Source organism: Balearica regulorum, chromosome 5, assembly GCF_011004875.1.
Source record: "Balearica regulorum gibbericeps isolate bBalReg1 chromosome 5, bBalReg1.pri, whole genome shotgun sequence".
Lineage (NCBI taxonomy): Eukaryota > Metazoa > Chordata > Aves > Gruiformes > Gruidae > Balearica > Balearica regulorum.
This window is the reverse complement of record NC_046188.1, coordinates 64,841,982-64,848,164: the sequence shown is the minus strand read 5'-3', so window position 1 is coordinate 64,848,164 and position 6,183 is coordinate 64,841,982.

Sequence of the window (6,183 nt, the reverse complement as noted above, 5' to 3'; positions counted from 1 at the left end):
ATTTAAGGTTAAACATTAGCCTGACACATTGACTTGATCTCTTTTCTAACCTCTCAGCATTTTTAAATAATAAAATGAAAGCAATCAAGAAATAAATGAGAGCGAAATGAAGGAAAGCTCAGTGTACGGACCTATGAACCCACTCGTGAGTTTGTTTTCAGAGCAGCAATTCCTTCATACGGTTAAAAACTAAACTTGAACATCAATGACAGGGTTCAGAATTGTCCTTTGACGTTCTAAGTGTGCTCCTTGACAGACCTTCTGGAAGCTCAGGCTGCCTTAAGGAACTGGAGCCTTTAATGGTTAAAAGTAACCGTGGTGCTTTCCCCCCACCCACCGTAGACCAGCCTCCGTGCGTTTGGGAACACAGGGCACCTCCAAGCGAGCAGAAGTGCTGTTTGTGGTACGCTGAGGATGATTTTCAGTCAGCAGCTGATTTTCACTCACCACTACTAACAGCAACTTTACTTACAGTTTATACAGGTTCATGTGAGAGATGGCTTATTGTATTTATCCACGTACAACTTGGTCAGACTTGTTTTCTCTCTATCTAAGCCATGACAATACATTTTCCAAAGAGGCAGGCAATGACTTGTCGTCTTGAAGGATTAACTTGTACAAAGAGGTAGTGTGTGTGTAGTCACAGCCCTGAAGGAAGGGTGGAGGGTACGTTTTGGAGGCAAGAGTGCAGTAACCTGGGATAGCCTTTAATAGCAGAAGTCCTTTTCTTCAGACTTGTCTTTGGGGATGGATCCCCACTTCTCCTTCTTAAGTCATAAGTAAACAGAGATGGTTTTTCTGTGGCAGTTGTACCCAGCAAATTAATGAGTGTCCAGACCTGACGCCTTGCCTGTTCCCATCCATCTGCTCAGGAGAAAGAGGAGCACATGCACAGCAACCTTTGTTGCTTAGCATGGAGTCAAAGGAAATCCAGGACAGCCTATGGCTGGAACTGATTTATTCTGTCCACTTGTGCAGTAGAGATTGTTAAATTTTTGTGGCTGATTTTGGTTAGACCGAGTGTAAAAGGGGGAGTTGAAAGGACTATCGCCGCTGCAGAATGTGACTTTAAAAAAAAACAAAGGCAAGATACTCCTTAAAAGGCACTGCTTCATTTATAGCTGAAATACTTTTAGCTTAAAAAGCGTGAAGTGACCGTTTGTGAGGTATGATCCAGCTCTCTGTGAAAGCCAGGATATCAATTAAAACCACATCAGTTCCTGTAGCACTTGTTTGTGTGCTGTAACCTGTGGGTAGTGCGGTGGAGGGACCAGATCAGAGAGCAATAAACCATCTTGCATTACTGTGGATCTGTCAAAGGGAAACATTATAGGTAAATGATCTGTAAATTCTCATCCAACTGCCTTAGAGTAATTTGTTTATCTAAGTATACCCCCACCACTGGTTAATATTTCTCTTTTGTACAGAACAAATGTCTTAAGGTGTGTCCGCTCTCAAAAAAGCAGTGACTTTCACTTGCCAGGCATTCCTCTACTTTTGGAGGGGGGGGTTGCACCCTTTTTTTTTCTTTTTTTTTCTCTCATCAACCATGTGAGAACATGGATGTTTTCCTGCAGGTTTTAATTCATATCTACAGACTCTGATTAATAAATGTCTCTGGTGATGGTAAAAGCCATGCCATTACAACAGTGAGTTTCTAGGGTCAACCATCAACCCAGGCTGGCAGGAGGCTAATTTAATGGGGTGTGAATGCAGCATGTAGAGCTAACTAGGCAAACCACGTGCGTGCTTCTTCCCACAAACCACAGCTGATTGCTAGCTCAGTCAGGATGATGCCGAGTGAATTCACAAAAAGCTGCAAAGAATCAAACTTGAGGGTATTACGTCTTAAACTTGAGCCGCTGAAATGTGCCATTTAAGTAAGACTGCATCAGTCTCACATTGCGGAGAGGGTGGAAAACTGTTCATGGGGCCTGGGATATTTTTTTTTTTTTTTTTAAATAAAAATTTAAAAAAAAAAATCATCTAGGTCAGAAGGTTTCTGTTCTGGTCATGTTACCAGAGAAAGTGTAAGTGGAAGATCCCTTTAACATCCATTCTAGGAAAATAAATGTTGTGTACTATATTATTACTGGCTTGAACACATTTTTAAAATGGCCTGTTTGCCATCAGCAAACCCTGCTAATTAGCAGCTGGGCTAACTGCGTTGTCACACAGTGACAAATAAAGCTGCCTGTCAGCTCATATGGGCTCCGTGCATAGCAATTTGGGTTGGACTCCAGGAAGTTTTCCCAAACAGCAAAATTCCTATTGGCATACATGTAAGCCTACAAAAGATATTTTTTTATTATTATTCTTTTTAAATTATAAATGGTCTTTCTAGCAGAAAAGTATTTTTGGTTGGTAGTATTTTACACAGGAAGTAGGAAAAAGCTAATGGGATAAACTGGAAATCAAGTTAGAAATGTAAATTTGGATATTGTGCTATAATCCTCTGATACATTCTCAGCATAACTTCATGGTGGTGTTCAGAACAGCCATTTTAGCAAAATCTCGCATAGAAAAAATTATACCTTAGAAGTACAATTTCTGAAGAAGAAATATTATTTTAAAATGGTATAAAAACACTTGTTATTCTGTCATGATGATATTCCTTAGCTGGGAATAATTGAAACTTTTATTTCTCTGAAATAATAACAATAGTTTCATATTTCACTTGTGAAAACTCCTATGAAATGAAGCTTTAGCCAGGGTAACCCAAGGAAGAAGCTTGATTTCTTGAATCATCAATACCCCTTTCAGTATCTGACTGTGAACCAAGAACTGGACAAAAAATCCAACTTGGAGGGCCTGTTTCAGGCCCCTTTGTGGCATGTAAGGCCAGGTTGGATGAGGCTTTGGGCAACCTGGTCTAGTGGAGGGTGTCCCTGCCCGTGGCAGGGGGGTTCGAACTAGATGATCTTTGAGGTCCCTTCCAACCCAAACCATTCTATGATCTGATAATAGGTGCTAGAGATAGCAAAAATAAGGGTGTTTCTAATTAGCCGCAGCCCAGCTTCCTGCAGGCAGGAAAACCTGCAATGGATGCTCTTTCCCATGAACTGCTGTTACTTTTTTTGCCTCTGTTTTAGGGGAACATCAGTCCTTTAAGCAGCAGATGAGAGATCAGCGTAGTTCGAGTGAATGGGTATATATCACTTGCATCTTTCTGTTTGAGATCAGGAAAACAGCAGGCCTTGGCTTGGCATTATATTCACTTGAGGATTCCTCTCCAATACTTGCCAGATTCACTTGTCTTTTCCTAATCTCCCAAAAAGTGATGCTATATGTACCATGCTTTGCATATTTGCAAATTAGCAATTCCCTAGAAGAAACATAGCAACGCTGAAGCCGCCTCTGCCAGCTGCTCTCTTGGCCGCAGCCTTCCCCATTACAGCCACCTTGTCCACCCAGATCCTGAGTTTCACACATCCACAGGAGCCTAAATTAATATATGGTGAAAATCTCTCTCTAATCCAAGCACTGCATTTAAGCAGTACAAGCAAATGTATGCTACAGATGATTTTTTTTTTTTACATAATTATTACATCTCTAAATAATCAAATTACTTGGGCATGGGCAGCAGTGGTCCCTCCATCTCCAGGACCAAAGCCTTTCTGGCAGGGGCTACATCTACCCCCTTGTCCTCCTGCCCATCCCCTTATGTCCTGTCCCTTAGCTTGCTATCAAATTTCGGATGTGTGGTTTTCTTTTCTACAGCCACATTTTCTCTGTCATTACACACACACACACCCTGGACTCTTTGCTAAGTGAAATTATTTACAACTTTTCACAAAGGGCAGATCTTTAGATTTAGAGTTGTTTTGGCAGGTTGATCCAAGGTCTGTCAGGACAGGTCTTGCACATGGAGGTGAGTCCCATAGGATGCTATGCAGAACAGCAAGGCAATTTCTTACCGAGGTCAGGGATTTGGGGACTGAGCTGGATAGCCCCCCAGGCCTGAATTAGAGGTGTTATGAGTGTGAAGATCCCCATTTGGCAGCACAATTATTTCACAGTGGTCAAAAGCTTATCTGAACATTTATTAGATTCTTGCTTCTAGACTGATAGTACTCAGGTGTTCATTGGATTTTGGCATCACTGGAAATTAATTGAGCCACACCTCGTTCTTCTTCGTTATTTTTATTTAAAGAAGTTTTGCTTTAGAGACTTCGATAAAGCATAAGGCAAGTTCTCCTGCTATCATCTCAATGACTGCAGTGTCTCATGATAGCTTATGTTTGGATAGTTATAATTATGGGGGTTCCTCATCTTCTAGTGGATTAACAACTTTCAGAGCTTTAATTTGCTGAGTCCTTTTACTTTCTGTCCCTGTTACCCTATGATGCCAATTAGATATTAACATAATCATGAGAACAGGTTCAAACTGAGAAATCTGCCAGGTTTTGGTGCCCACGTGCCATCCACATGGGACGGTCTCACATTGCATAACCATTGATGATGTTCATTGAGCATAAACTGCTCACTTCAAGGCCACATTTGACCATCCTCAATGACTAACTTTGAGCTAGCTTTTCAAAAGTGGCTAGTACTTAAACTTTCTCAGCGTGATGCTTTATAGGTAGATTTCTAAATAACCAGAGGATATTATTTGCAAGTTCTTCGTAGATCTCAATGCTGCTTGCTAATGAAGCCTACTGATGATAGGAATTCAAGGCGTTTGAGCACAGAAAAGACAACCAGAGAAGAAAATATATAATACATGAAATCACTGGAAATTTATAAAGTGAAGACTATCCAAAGAATTATATTTTGCCATTGTGGTTTAAGTTGGCAGCATCCTTTACGCTAGGTTGTGGTAATTGTTTCACAGGTAAGAACATGTGAAAGGAGAATGTTTTTCATCAGTTATTCAGTTCTTTGTTTGGAATTATAGCCTGTCTTGAATAACCTATGTGGATCACCTGCTGTTATACATTTAAGTGAGATCTTTTAAGTGCTTTAGTTATATATTTTGGTATTTATTTGGGGGGAGGGGGAGAGAAATGATTGGTTATAGCTAACTGTCTTATTTGTTCAATAAATGTAATCATGTAGGACAGTGATTTCTCAGACTTTCTGCTTCCATTAACCCAAATTCTAGCTCTAGCCCTTTTCAGTCTGAAAATGGAAATGCCTTTGTCATAAATTTCTAGTGTAATACAAATATTTCAAATCTTGGCATATTACTGCTTACATAGACTCTTCAAATTTTAAGGTCATATTTCAGTTTGCATGAGGTTTTTCCAGTGAAAAGTAGTTCCCCTTTGGAGGGTGGACAGATAGGCTTTGCTTAGTAAAATTCAATATATGCAACCCTGTTTGGGGGTTATATAGGCTGAAATAGACTCCTGAATCAAAAATTTGCATGGTTTTTTTAGTTATTTTTTTTTAATAATCTGAAATTTCCCTCCAGATCAGAGTTCCTAAACTAATTTAGTATGGGTATTTTATAACTAGTAATATATATCTCAAGTTTTGGTTTTCATGTGTATTAAGGTATTGATGGTTTGATTTGCTGGGAGGGTTCTTTTCACAAAAAGCAGCTAGTTCCATTGTAGAAGATGCTACAAATTTTAAGATGAGCCTTACTCTCTCAGTAAGGTAAAAACTCTCCTTCCCCACAAATGGGAGACAAGTAACAGCTACGTATTAAAAAAATGGTGTAATGTCTTTCCTGTTGATACTGAATAATAATCTACAAGAGGCAGTAGCGTTTCTCCAAGGTGGCATCTACAGGAATCGTGAGCTCTAACTCTGGATAGAGGGTTTGCTAAGAAGGCTCTAGAATATAACCTAACTTTTAATACCTGACTCTTTCCTGGCTTTGCCCAAAGACTTTTCTAACAAAATAACTCTTCATGTCCTGTGAAAATGCACTGGTTAAAGGAGTCACTTGGGCAGCCTTCACAAGTGCACCGGAATGCTCTGTGTGAACAGTTTCAGTGAAGCTTGTGTCATCCCACCTTTAGGGCTGAGAAAGTTTTAATTCTTCTTATCTGTTTGAGCCCACTCTTCTGTGTCAAAAACCCCCAACCCTGGAGACCCCAAATGGGGGTCATGATATTCTTTTAGGATTTGCCTATCAAGTATTCCATTAATAATCAGCAGATGACAGCTGGGGTTTTGGTAACTATCCAACCAGGAGTCAGTTCTCCCAATGACTTTAGGCAACATCATTAG